The 14,169-nt window shown below is 44.0% G+C and overlaps 1 long non-coding RNA gene across 4 annotated transcripts; it reads right to left on the bottom strand.

The window, feature by feature from the left end:
* Positions 1-1,681: 1,681 nt before the first annotated feature.
* Positions 1,682-6,460, bottom strand: LOC106732555 (uncharacterized). 4 transcript variants are annotated; one of them, XR_012901456.2, is made up of 3 exons: positions 6,324-6,460; positions 5,236-5,436; positions 1,682-4,754 (listed from the first exon to the last, which is right to left on the bottom strand). It is a non-coding gene; the product is annotated as an uncharacterized LOC106732555 (long non-coding RNA). The 4 variants fall into 4 exon arrangements; XR_012901459.2 differs by having other exon boundaries at positions 5,236-5,416; positions 6,324-6,455; XR_012901458.2 differs by lacking the exon at positions 6,324-6,460 and adding an exon at positions 6,085-6,190.
* Positions 6,461-14,169: the final 7,709 nt, after the last annotated feature.

The raw sequence follows: 14,169 nt of genomic DNA on the forward strand, positions 1-14,169 counted from the left end.
TGCATGCAGGTAATTCCTAGTGCTATTGCCAGATCTAAGGGGACAGAGCTAAGACTGCATGGGCATCTACATTAACTCTTCATTTCCTGGTATTCCAAAGTTTGGCTTTTACTGAATTTGAAATTCTGGAGAGGTGCAAGACACCACTGGGGTGTTTAACTGTGTTTATGAAGGTTGTGTGTCAATAATTAGGCTGATCCCAGGCTAATGCTTTTGGGCTTGCATTGACTTTTGAATGCTTGATACTTTGGGTGAGGTCCACCACTGTATATCAGTGTAGCTCCATTGAGGTCAGTGAAAATTATACTGACTTCCACCAGCTGAGTATATTGCCTTGCAGTCTTAATATTACATCAAATCTAGACTTCTTGCTCTTATTACAGAATAAGTATGGGGAGGAGGTGGGGGATTTTTTTTTAATTTTAAGAATTACTTTGTCTATAGTCTTAAATTTGAATAGCATTGCTAATGTGCCTCCATTTCAGCCTGCAAGATCCCTGTTGTTCCCATGCTGAGACTAGTCAGATGAGAGGCTGCCAAATAGTTTGGTTGGAAGGGAAAGAAAAGTCTGGTCAGCATGTGATGAGACACAAGTGTGCTTTTGTTTTTTGCTTTTTTCTTGTAGCTGTAGCCAGAATTTAATTCAAGAGTTCCAGAGGCCTAATTATTTTTCATGTAGATTGGCTTTCAGTCAATCAGTGCAGGGTACATTATGTGTTCTAAATAACTCTCAGCAGATGCACCTCTGTCAGTCTGCTTTTTAGAGCATGCGCCACACACAGGTGACCATATATGTACAGAGGAAATGGCTATCTTCATTTTCACAATGTTCTGCTTATATGGAGTAGGCAGTTGATAAATGACCTGATTCATCAAACCATTTGCACAGCTTTAATTTAATAAAAAACTATCCCCCAACTCGTATTTGTGCATCATTCAATACAGCAGGGTCTGTATCACTAGAACTCCTAAGCACCGAAGTATGACAAATAATTTCAGTGACTTCATGGACATTTAAGCATGTGTTCAAAATGATGTGCTTACATGCAGAGTCGGGGCCTTCATCATTAACCTTGTGCTTAAACTTCCATGAACTATGGATCTCCTTCCCTCTCACACACATTTCATACTTCCCTGTTTAGAAGAATCCGCAGATTGTTCTACTGAAAACTTAGAACTTAGTTCTGCCCACGTGTTTGGATTCATATTGAGAAAAATAAATGTCATTTATTATATATTCTTTGTATGTTTATATAATGTAAATGTTTTTGAGCTATGATAATACATTGTTTTTTTCCGTAAGGGAGGATAAAGGCAAAATCATACTAATTTCAGTGTACACTTCAAAGTTGTGTGGAACTCTGCCATTCTTAGTTTTTTTTAAAGCAGCTGTTGTACAAAAATTGCAATTTTTTCTAAGGATAAATGTGTGGTTAGGCAATCAGTGCCATCTAGTGGACATATTTAGCATATAGAATAAAGATTATCCTACTTGCGTTGTAAACTATAATGTTGGAAAATTACAATCCAGGTCCTGGAATTCCAAATTGATTTTTCCAAAATCCTAGTTGAAAATAAGTTCCTTATCTGAGGACCTAGTAAACAAATACAGATGTGGAACTATTGTAAATTATATCAAATTAAATTATTTTCTTGTGTAGCAATTTATTTAAAATTTGAATTAGGTTTTTCAAGCATTTACAAAGATTAATTTGTGCTGCTAAACAATAATAGAATGCCATTTATTTAAATATTTTCCTTTTATATACTTTCAAATATATTTACTTTAATTACAACATAAGGTAAAGCGTTCTCTTTATATTTATTTTTTACTAGAAGATTTACCTATTATTGCTCAGGTCCTTAACTCTTGTTTTTCATCATTTACATCATTGCTCTGTGTGCCCCGGGCTGTGAGTGGACTATCTCAGCCCTCTCTCATTGCAGCAGTTTAGGGACAAGTGAGAATGACCTGTCCATGGCTACTGCAGGTGCAGTGGGCACAGCCAGGGAAGGGGTTCATGTCCCCTGTCTGGGGGACAGACAAACACATACACACACACACACACACACACACTCAAATAAATTCTCTGAAATATATAGTAGATAGCTATCCCTTTCTCCACCCCATCCCTGCTGGCCCAATGGGATTATAGCTATCCAGGTCCCATCTCTGGCCTCTTGCTGCCCCCCTGTGGTCATTCTACAGTATAACTTCCCCTCCTACCAAACCCTTGCCTTTTCATTTATAAGAAAAAGTCAAATTTCATGCACGCTACGTTGTCCTGGCACAATCAAACTTTTATTTTGCTTTAAGATATGATATGAAGAAGCTGCACATCAAATGCAGCTTTTACATTTTAGGAGGAGTTCTTGAACAAATGGACTCACAGCAGGATGGACAGACACACAAACTCTCTCAAAGATTTAGTAGATTAGAAATACTTGCACTGTAAAAATAAAAGAAACAGTATTATAATTCACTTCATACAAGTATTGCAGTGCAGTCTAGTTGAACTTACAAATGTAGACATAGGCACAAAATATGACTGCATTCAAAAATAAAACAACGTAGAGCCTACAAGTCCACTCAATCCTATATTTTATTCAGCCAATTCTAAAATAAACAAGTTTATTTATATTTGCAGGAGATGATGCTGCCCGCTTCTTATATACAATGTCACCTGAAAGTGACAAAAGCACAGCATTGTGGTAGCCAGCGTCATAAAATACAAACGTGCCAGATGTGCTAAAGATTCATGTTTCCCTTCATGAGTCAATGACTACTCTAGAGGACATGTGTCCATGCTAATGATCGATTCCACTTGATAAAGATCCAAAGTAGTGTATATTCATTTTCATAATCTGAATCAGTTGGCACCAACAGAAGGTTGATTTTTTTCCTTGGTGGTGGTTTGGGTTCTGTAGTTTCTGCATTAGCATGTTGTGCTTTTAAGACTCATGAAAACATGCTCCATACATCCATGCTATATACATGTTATAACTTAGTCACAAATTTAATTAACACATTATTTTTTAATGAACATCATCAGCATGGAAGCATGACCTCTGAAATGGTGGCTGAAGCATGAAGGGTGGCTGAAGTATGAATGTTTAGCATATTTGGCACATAAATGCCTGGCAATACTTCGTACCAAGTGCCTACGAATGCCTATTCTGACTTTCATGTGACATTATAAATAAGAAGCAGGCAGCACTATCTTCAGTACATATAAACACACTTGTTTGTCTTAGTGATTAGCTGAACAAGAGGTAGGATTGAGTAGACCTGTAGGCTTTAATATTTTATATTTTGGTTTTGAGTGCAGTTTTATAACAAAACAAATCTACATTTGTAAGTTGCACTTTTATAATAAAGAGATTGCACTAAAGTACTTGTATAAGGTGAATTGAACAATACTCTTTTATCATTTTCACAGTGCAAATACTTGTAATAAAAATAGTAATATAAAGTGAGCACTGTACACTATGTATTCTGTGTTGTAAATGAAATCAATATGCCATATTTGAAAATGTAGAAAAATATCCCAAATACTTACACATTTCAATTGGTATTCTATTATTAATTATGATTAATCAATATTCATAGTCTGAATATTAAATTGAAGCAAATGTAAGATGCATTAATGTTCAAGACAGAAATCAGAAGATTTCTTACTTTAATAATATAACATCAGACCATTCTGAGATGTGATAAATCAATGGCTGTTGGATCGATTGCTGCAGCATTAATCCCCAGCTTAGTGGAAACAAGCCCTAAGAATGAAATTAATTTGAATGTGCAAGGGGAGAAAGTTAACTTCACTTTCAGTCTCTCCTGACTTCCACAGACCCCCAATAGCCCTCCAGTTTAACAAAGACATATTGAAGATGAAACTCATTGGCCTAGCCACTCTTCATCCTCGGGCCACATGAACCCTTGTCCTGTCTTTGGGGGCTGAAGGTGACTTCTCCAAATGTCCTAGCCCAAGAACTTCAGGGGGTCAATGCTCCTTATTTGAGAAGTGTGGAAAAAGATACCTCAGGCACTCTGGGGTTCCAGTGGGAGCTACTAATTATTGTGTACATCTGAAAATCATGCCTCACACTTAAGTACCCAACTGTGGATTTAGGAACTTAACATTAGTCTCCCTATTTTTTTTTAAAAAAAAAGACCTTAGATCCTATTTTCATGGAAAAGTTAAGAGTTTTTAAGAGCAACCCCATCTTCTGAAACACCTCAGAAGAAAGCTATTCTAAACTCTGAATATTCTTGTCCTGCGAGATTTATCTCGGACTCCTAATGTTATTGTGATATACTGTATACTGTTAGTGAAATAGCTGATTAGTAAAATCTGGAAAAAAAAAAGATTTGTTTTTATGGAACGCTTGGCAGTGGTATGGCTGTTAGTAGTAACAAACATTTAACAGCCAGTATTTTATCTGAAAAGTTGTCTCCTGTCTCCCTCTGGTGGTGTAAAATTTTCTGGACTGCAATGGTCTTATGTGGATTATTAAATTGGCCTTATTGAATAAAAGTGTATGAGTTAAGATACAAGCTACCCTGGGCAAGCTGCTCCTGCTGGAGCTGCATGTCTTCCTGCACCCAGTGCGGAGGGTGCGGTGCAGGGCTCGCAGTGCCCCCAAGTACTCCTGCTGGTACCCCTTCACTGCACGGGTGGGCCTGTGGAGTCCTCGGGTGTGGGAGGATGTCCCCTGTGGTGTGGTGCACCCTGCATGCGCAGTTGGTGAGGCTGTGGAGAAAGAAGAGAAGTGGTCAGTTCTCCCTGGGGACACAGTGGGTGAAGCCCAGCCCCGCTCTGCAGGGCAAGGATGACAGGTCTCTACACCATCAGAGCCGATGTGCTTGCACAGAGGCCATGTTCGGGATGTCCTGCTATCCCTGGGAGTGGGACCTTCCCCGGAACTGTACCCAGACCCCTGTGCCGTATATAGTGTGGGTGTGTGTGGGGGGGAGGAGATGTCCCCTGCCTCTGTGTAGAGGGGGCTTGTGGAGGGAGGGTGTCCTGCTGTGTCTGATCCGTGGGTTAGGAGCACATCATGTCTCTTCACACATATGTGTGGCAGCCAGCTGGGGCCCACATGCCCAGGGGTGGCATGACACGTGCTCACACGTGTACAGGTTTCTGCCTGATCCATGGTCAGCAAGGCTCACACACGCAGTCCCTGGTCTCTCTCCCCACCCCCAAATAAGGGGACAATGATGGCACTCACATGTTGTTGCCTCCCCGAATGACACCAGCGACCGGTCCGCTGGGACAGCTCGGGGGTCTTGGCTGCGCGGCATGCTTCCTCTGGGCTCCTGTGGCTCCTGGCCCTCCTCCTCCTTTCTTCCATGCCCTGGTCAGGGCCCTCTGCCCCAGGGTCGATGACCACCTGGGGGGCACAGACCATCCTGCTCCCCAAGATGAGGTTCTGGGCATCAAAATAGGGGCAGCTCTCTGGGTCTGCCCCTGTTTGGGAGCTGCCCCCTGTGATCCTGGAATAGGCCTGTCGCAGCTCCTTAATTTTAATCTGAACCTGCTCCTGGGTTCAGATGTGGCCTTTGGTAGCCAGACTGGCAGCTATTCTGCTGTAGTTGGCCACATTCCTTCATGTAGTGCGGAGATCATGGACGTTGGAGGCATCCCCCCAAACATCAATCAGGTCCATGATCTCCGCCCTGGACCAGGGAGGCACCCGCCTTCTCCGGCCACCGGCAGGTTCCTGGGAGTGGGGGACTGGGCCCGGGGAGCTGTGGAGGGCTGGCTGGCACTGATTGCCTGGCTCATGCTGGGGCCACTAGGTCTGGGGCAGTGAACACTGGCTCTGGGCTGGCAGGCCTAGAGCTGGCACAGACACTGTGGCTAGACTCTACTCTTTTAAGGGCTCTGAGGAGAGGTGGAGGAGAGAAGTTTTCCTGGTTGGGGCCAGCAGGGAACCCTGGGAAGGGCTGGAGGCCTCCTATTTCGAAATACAGGCAGTCCCCGACTTACGTGGATCCGACTTACGTCGGATCCCTAGATACTAACGGGGTGAGGCAACTCCCGCACATGTGCAGCAGCATTCCCGGGGCTCGCTCACCTGGGTCCTAGGATCCTCCTCCTCCTCGGGCCGGCTCCAACTGGGGTCCCGCAGAGCTGCCGGGCAGAGGAAAAGTGCCTCCCCACGCCCGCTGCCTCCCCCACCCCCCTGCCAGCAACAGGCTGCCCCCTCCCCTGAGCAACAGGCTGCGGAACAGACAAAAGCAGCCTCTCTGCCCCTCCTCCCCTCTATACATGCCGGGCTCCCGGAGCGCAGCAGCGTCCCCGGGGCTCGCTCACCTGGGTCCTAGAATCCACCTCCTCCTCCTCTTCGGCCGGCTCCAACTGGCCTCTGCCTGCAGCAGCTGGCCACAGGGACAGGGATCCCGCAGAGCTGCCGGGCAGAGGAAAAGTGCCTCCCCACGCCCGCTGCCCCCCCCCCCCGTGGCCTCGCATCCTGCACGCCTCCCCCCTCCCCCCCTGCCAGCAACAGGCTGCCCCCTCCCCTGAGCAACAGGCTGCCGAACAGCAAACAAAAGCAGCCTCTCCGCCCCTCCTCCCCCTATACATGCTGGGCTCCCTGGGCAAACAAAGACTCCACCAAAACAAAGTGCTGGCCTTATTGTGTTAGCAAAAAAAGGACCCTCCTCCTAGAACCCTGGGTGGTGTGTGGAAATAAAGCTATTAGCTCAAAGCATGGTGCAGAGCTGTTTGGTATTTGATGAGTTACTCCTTTAGTCCTGAGTTTGTCACAGGGACAGAAATAGATGTGAAATCTTCTGAACAGGGGAACAGACAGCAAAACAAACATTAGAGGGGAGTTAACCTTTCCCTATGCTATCCAAAACTAAAAAAAATGTTTGGCTAGAGTTTCCCCTACAATATGTACCAGTTCCGACTTACATACAAATTCAACTTAAGAACAAACCTACAGTCCCTATCTTGTACGTAACCCGGGGACTGCCTGTAGCCCCTATTTCGTGTCTACACAGTGCTCATTTTGAAATAGGCACTATTCCTTGTGGAATGAGGTTTACCAAATTTGAAATAAGTGTTCCGCTATTTCGACTTAATTTTGAAATAGTGGCTGGCTTGTATAGACGCTAGTACAGTTATTTTGAAATAATGGCTGTTATTTCAAAATAACTTTGCTGTGTAGACATACCCTAAGTTAATAAACCTGTAGTTAGTTTGCTATAGATTTGACTGCCAATATTGTCTTTGATGTAAGATTTGATGTATGGATTGATCTGGGTTGAGTGAATGGTGTCTTAAGACTGGAAGAAATCTGACGTGCTGTTAAGTTTCAGAGGGGTAGACATGTCAGTCTGTTTTAGCACAGACAATGAGGTGTCCTGTGGCCCCTTAATGACTATCAAGTTTATTTGGTAGCACTTTATAGACTAACCAAATATACAGATGATATCATGAGCTTTTGTGGGCACAGCCCACTTCTTCAGATGACAGTGGTTGTGCCCATGGAAGCTCATGATACCATCTACATGTTTTGTTAGTCTATAAAGTGCTACCAGACCATTTGCTGTTTTTTCCTGTACAGACTGACTCAGCTACCCCCTGAAGTTTATCTGGGCATAAGCTTTCATGGGCTGGAGCCCATTTCATCAGATGCAGTCCATGAAAACTTGTGCCCAAATAAATGAGTTTGTCTTTAAGGTGTCACTGGACTCCTTGTTGTTTTTGCTAATGTGGTGTGATGGTTTTTTGTTTGTTTTACTAATCTTTTATCACAAAGTTCATTTTGTCTGGATGTCAAAGTGATTGGAGAGGCTACCGGGACTGTCTGTGACTCCAGACTGGTATAGTGATCCAGGAGACCCACATGCTGTTAATGGCTTGGTGAAATCTAATTATAGACTGTCAGGTGTCTGTGGTGTGACACCTTCTTTTCTGACAGCCTGCCCTGAGATTGGCACTTACAATTGTGATTTACTCCAGACCACTTGACAGTCTTGTTTTAGGAAATAACAGGGTGATAGAAGTTTTCACAAGACATAACTGAGTTATGATAATCTTATAAAACAGAAAGAAACTACATGACCTAAGGAGCCAGAATATGACTGTCTCAAACTTGTATGGGCCAATTTTGTGAGCTCCTTCCATACAGTGGGGCTGGGATCCCGGTTGTGTGGCAGTGGGGCTGGGAGCCCCTCATGTGACAATGGGACTGCCCATCAGGGCTGTATGGACTTCCTGGTGGGGCTGGAAGCCCAGTGTGACTAGGGCAGCAAGGCCAACAACAGGGGAGGGCTGGCCACGAGACCAGTGGCCAGGTTTGGGGGAAGAACAGAGGCAGAAGGATTAGAAGTGACCTCTTCAAAATCTTTCATCCAGAACTGGTCAGGTTTCCAGGCTGCCAGACCAAAGAGGACCAACCTGTAATTTAACTGCAATGAAAATTTCCTCATACTGCACGTAAGAAATTAGAATGGAGTTTGCCAGTTAGGCTATGTCTAGACTGCAGAGTTATATCAGAAATATGTGTATCTTTTTCTGCTTTTTTTTTTTTTTTTTTTTTTTGGAAGAGGCTTTTCTGAAAATTGTCCCATCTACACAGGGCCAAATTTCAGAAAAACCTCCTCTTTTGAAACATCCCTTATTCCTCATACAATGAGGAATGCAGGGATGTTTCAAAACAGCAGATGCATTCCTTGGACACAGTATCCTGGAACAGGTCTTTAGTGTAGACATAGCCTTAGCTGTACAATGGATATGTATGTTCTAATTCTACATTAAACTACAACATTTAAATTAAAGACTTTGACATTCAGATTTCAGTCTCATCTATAAACTTCAACTGTGGAAATGTAAGTTCTGCTTTGTATTCTGTCTTTGCTGAGTTAAAATCAGGTGCTGAATCTTCTTTCTTTTTGGGAGAAATTAATCTAAACAAACCTGTCACTTCTAAGATAGGGGAAGTATTCTGCTGAATTATTCATGCAATAAGACTGTTTTTGTCCCATAATATTGCTTTCTGTAGAACTGGCACCCTTCTGTTATGCTCTGCAACCAGGCTTTGAGAAGCCCAGAATTTCTGAATCCCCTGATGAGAGAAACTCCAGCTGGTTAGAAGGTTGAATTAAATTCCATATGCAATGTACAGTACCAATTACTAGGATATTGTGAGGTCGATTTGATAAAAGATAAATCAGACAAAAATGTGCAATTCTTGTTTGGAACTGTATCTAGAAATATCAAATGTCCTCAGAAAGGTTTAAGATATACAATTTATCTCTCCTAGCCTGGAGAATGACCCAGTAAAATTAAGCGCCAGAAAGGTGTGGATAAAACTGGCTTTCAGAAAGGCTGATCAGCAAAACAAATTGTGAGTTCACTCATTAAAAGGAGTAGCAATAAAAATGCACTACCCAGGAAAGGAAGTAGATTTGGTAGTTGGGAACTTTCAGTTGGTCAAGATGTTGGAGAATAAATTGGAAGCCTGAAGAGTATTGCCCATGATTAAAATTATATCAAATTATTCCAAGTGATCTTGGCAACAAGCATCTGTCAAGGAACCAGTTGGATACACCCTGAGGATTAGAAGCTTGTCTGCTGCCACCCTCTGCACAGAACAGTTTTTGAGGCTACTCGCAAGACATTTTGTCGTCATAATTCCATCAGACCCACCATTCTCCATGACAGGCAGCAACAACTAACTGAAAGTTAGGAGAGAGTTTCATGATATTGCACAGCTCTTTCATGGCCCAGGTGGTAGTGACTTCACTCATGTCAGAAGGGTAAACTTCTTCATGGAATGAGGTGAAAGAGACTGAAACTCTTCCCATTTTCATATCAAAAGACAGGGCATCTGGCATGCTAATTGCCTAATCACAGGCAAAGAAGCCTGTTAACCAGGAGAATGTCACAAGTAATGCATAAACTTAAAAAAACAACAAATAGTCTGGTAGCACTTTAAAGACTAACAAAACATGTAGATGGTATCATGAGCTTTCATGGGCACAGCCCACTTCTTCAGATGACCAGAGTGTTGGATATCCAAGAACCAAAATAAATAGAGGAGAAAGGAGTGTGGTGGAAGAAGGAAAAAATGGGAGGTGGACAACAAGAAGAGGCAGTGGGTAAAATATATCAAAGAGAAAGCTGAGCAGGAATGTAATAGGAAAAACAAATAGTTTTTAAGTACCTAAAGCAGGGATTCTTAACCAGTGAGGTGTGCCTCCCCGAGGATACAGAGGAGGTGTGAGGTGCCTCCCAGAAAATGTATCGCAATTGCCTTCTCACTGGATAAAATTCTAAAGTTTAGATTTCTTCATAATTAATATTATGAATTAAAATTATAAACATTAATTTCTTATTAACTTCTAGAGATCGGCACACTACAATAGCAGTGCGACCCAATCAGGCCTATGTGACGACACACTACAATAACAGCACATGAGGATTGCCGACTTTCATCTTCAAATATTATGTAAATTTGTTAGGACAAAGTTCAAAGTAAAAAGCTCATATTATTCATTTAGGCATTGTAACGGGGTTCACTCACCCCACAGCGCCACCAGCCGTCGGACTTGGGAATTAGCTTGGATGGCTGCGTCCAGCATCCAGGTGGTTTGCCAGATCCCAGGGTTCAGCCAGGCATTGGGGTTCGAGCCGGGCCTTCAGCTCAGGCCGGTTTTCCGAATCACCAGGCACCAGTAGAGCCTTGGGTTCCTCTAGGTCACTAGGTTCCTCTTCATTGATATTTTTGTTTCCTTTGTCTGCATTCTTTCACAACATTCTTTGTCAGCCATTATTTCACAACATTCTTTGTTTCCAGGATCATTTCAAAAATATTACCAAGCTCATGGCTGAAGCACTGAGAGAGAAGCAATGGGGGAGGGGTGCTAGTGTTAAAATTTCCATGACACCAGATTTTCACTGGGAGCAGACTGTCACACAGGCTATGTCTACACTACAAAGAAAAGTAAAAAAAAAAATACACAAATTGCGAACCACAATTTGTGTATCTTTTTCTGCTTTTCTTCCAAAAGAGGCTTTTCCGACATTTGACCTGTCTACACGGGGCCAAATGTTGGGAAAAAAATCTTTCAGAACATCCCTTCTTCCTCATAGAACAAGGTTTACAGGGATGCCGAAAAAGCACATCTGCTTTTCCAATTTTTTTTTCTGGAAAAACAGATGCATTCCTTGGATGTGGCAGAGTTTTTCTGGGATAGAAAAGCTCTGCAGTGTAGACATAGCCACAGTCACTTTTTTGTTGCTAAGGGACATGGCATTGTGATTGTGCATTGGCTCAAGTGGATTCTTCACCGATCCATTTCTTGTGGCTTCTGCAGAGTAGCTTCGCACTGGGGCCGTGTCCAGACTCAGGGGTTTTTTCGGGAAAAGTAGCCTTTTCCCGAAAAAACTTCCCCTGCGTCCAGACTCAAGCCGCGTTCTTTCGAAATTATTTCGAAAGAACGCGGCTTTTCTTTCGATGGCGGTAAACCTCAATTTACGAGGAAGAACGCCTTCTTTCGAAAGTTCCTCTTTCAAAAGAAGGCGTTCTTCAATGTAAATAGGCCATCTTCGAAAGAGAGCATCCAGACTCGCTGGGTGCTCTCTTTCGAAAAAGCGGATTTCTCTTTCGAAAGAAGCCTGCAGTCTAGACATAGCCTGGGAGAGTTCACACACCAGGGACTGGGAATGGTAGTAAGTATTTCCAATGGTCACTGGGCGAATAGACTGCTCTGACTTTCCTCAGAGAACCAGATGATTCTCTTTTCCTCCCCAGGTATATACCCAAGTCACCAAATCCCTTTCCCTTCCTCCAGTGGTGGCCCGTCGATACAGGTGAACGAGGTGGTTGCCTAGGGTGCCAAGATAAATGGCTGTTGAGGGCTTTGGAGACGGGGGTGCCGATTGTGCATTTTGCCTAGGGTGCCAGTTGCTGGCAGCTCATCTAAAGCCACTCCTGCCTTCCTCCCCCATGACTCATGTTTGCAAGGGGAGATTTGGGATCTTTGAGCAACCATTTATATTGAGAACTGTTCTTTCCCCACCATGGCCCTTTCACAGCCTTCCCTTGCCTCCATTCTTTTCTCTTGGTTGGCTCTGCCCAGGGACTATCACTATGAGGAGTCCTGGGTGACAGTTGCACCAATACACAGGGGCACAGAGACTGCATGTCAATACTGTGTAATAACTTCTGCTAATACTTAACAACCCTGGCCTGCTTGTGGACCATGTCAGGATGAGGCAGGGGTCAGGGTGTGGGTGTCAGGCATATATTCTTGGAGCAAGAGGAGATATTTCCAGGATGTGTGGGGATGTAAATTAACCTACCAACCTCAGATTCTGGTCTAAGAGCAGCTCTTTGAGTCCTTCGTCCTCCAGTCAAGGAGCCTGACGTGCTTCACATGCTCCCAGTACTGAAATGGAGTCCGGTGAATGCCTGCAGCTTTCTTGGTTCAGTGTATGTTCCAGCTGACTCGGGAAAAGTTATAGAGAATGAGGTTCTCTGACTAAACACTGATCTTTGCCTGTGTGTGATCCAGAGACCAGGTAGCTCTTTTTGGATCACCTATGACCTATTCTTGGCCCACCACACCATGATCCTCTCTACTCAGCAATAGATATTAGCAGAAAACTGTTTTGTAATGCACTGTGCAGGTTACTACTAACCATGGTATGGTTTAGGTAAATGTTAGGTGGCAAAAAGTTGTAGGTATTGTAGGAATAGGCTTGGGGGGCTATTGACAACTGTGATACAGCACATGCCCCTTTTCCCCATCCATACTGCAATGTAGAACAGGTATGCCACCACGGAGGTATGTACATACTAACCCCGCCCCCAAGCATGCTAGCTTTTTTGCACTAGATTGTCCTTCAGAAATGGGCTTCATGGCTTAAGCTGTACACAGGTTATGGCATCAGAACACCCATGCAACCATGTACACTTGCAAGTGTAGGCATAGCAAATGTTTTAAAAGTGTCTAAGTGGCATAGGGAACTATGTCCCATTTTAATAGTGATTTTGGCACTTTGGAGCCCAAGTCTCATAGAAAGTCATCTTTGAAAATGGGGTTTAAGCTTCTAAGCCACTTAGGTGCTTCTAAAAATGTAACTGTAGGACCTGGCTTTAATACTCATAGATTGAATTCAGTGGAGGCTTCATGTGCTCACTGAAATCCAGGCCCCTCAGATTTTGAGAAGTAGGGAAAATAATGCTTTCCTCTTATACAGGAATGATCTGGGGGAAATACATTATAAATGTCTCTGAAGCATTAATGGTTTTTGGGAAGGAGGAGCATTCATGTGCCCCCATAAACAGACAGAAATGTTATTCCTAGTACTCTGAACATTCTACCTTGACTATCAAATCTATATGTCGTATACCTTTATGCCTGTGTTCAGAGCATGACAAGGGGTTACTACTACAGGTTGTACCTCTGAAAACTGGTACACTCTATCTGGCAACATCCGTGGTCCAGTAGGACCATAGATGCTCCTGGACCAGAGAGCCTAGGAGCCTAAAGGCAAGAGGGCCAGCAGCCCAGCCACGGCTGAGGGCAATGGGGCCAGAGGAGTCCCTCAGCAGTAGTGGGGCTAGGGACCAGAGAATCCTAGCAGACTGCAGCAGTGTGGATCCAGGGGTTCAGGAACCCCAGGCACCCACAGCAACACGGGACTAGGAGCTGTAGAATCCCAGTCACTCACGGAGCCAGAGAAACCCAACAGCTCACAGCAGTGCAGTCCAGGGCCAGAGAACCCTGGCTCACTGAAAACCAGCTTGGGGCCAGTGGCAGCAGAGTGGACAGCCCAGCTGGAGAAAGAGCAGAGGGGGCCAGAGGCAGGTGGCCCAATGGCTCAGGCCCTTGGCAGGGGCACTTCCCCTGAGCCAGCAAATTCTGTCATTCAGGTCCTGTCAGTGTTGGACCAGGGAGATTCAACCTGTACACATAAAGGGAGCTCTTATTGGATGGTTATCTTGATTCTTAGGAGAGATAAGAAATAGATTCAGCATGGCAGAGGTAGCAAAGAAGGTACTGATGGGATTGTTATTTGCCACAATAGTGTTTTTCTGAATGTATGTTTACATTTCAGCACAACAAACATACAAGCCAAATGATATTTCTGCAACTGAACATATTGGTGACAGTCCCATTGCGTTCCCCCCCAGGCAGTG

This window comes from Pelodiscus sinensis, chromosome 2, assembly GCF_052426305.1.
Source record: "Pelodiscus sinensis isolate ZL-2025 chromosome 2, ASM5242630v1, whole genome shotgun sequence".
NCBI classification, from domain to species: domain Eukaryota; kingdom Metazoa; phylum Chordata; order Testudines; family Trionychidae; genus Pelodiscus; species Pelodiscus sinensis.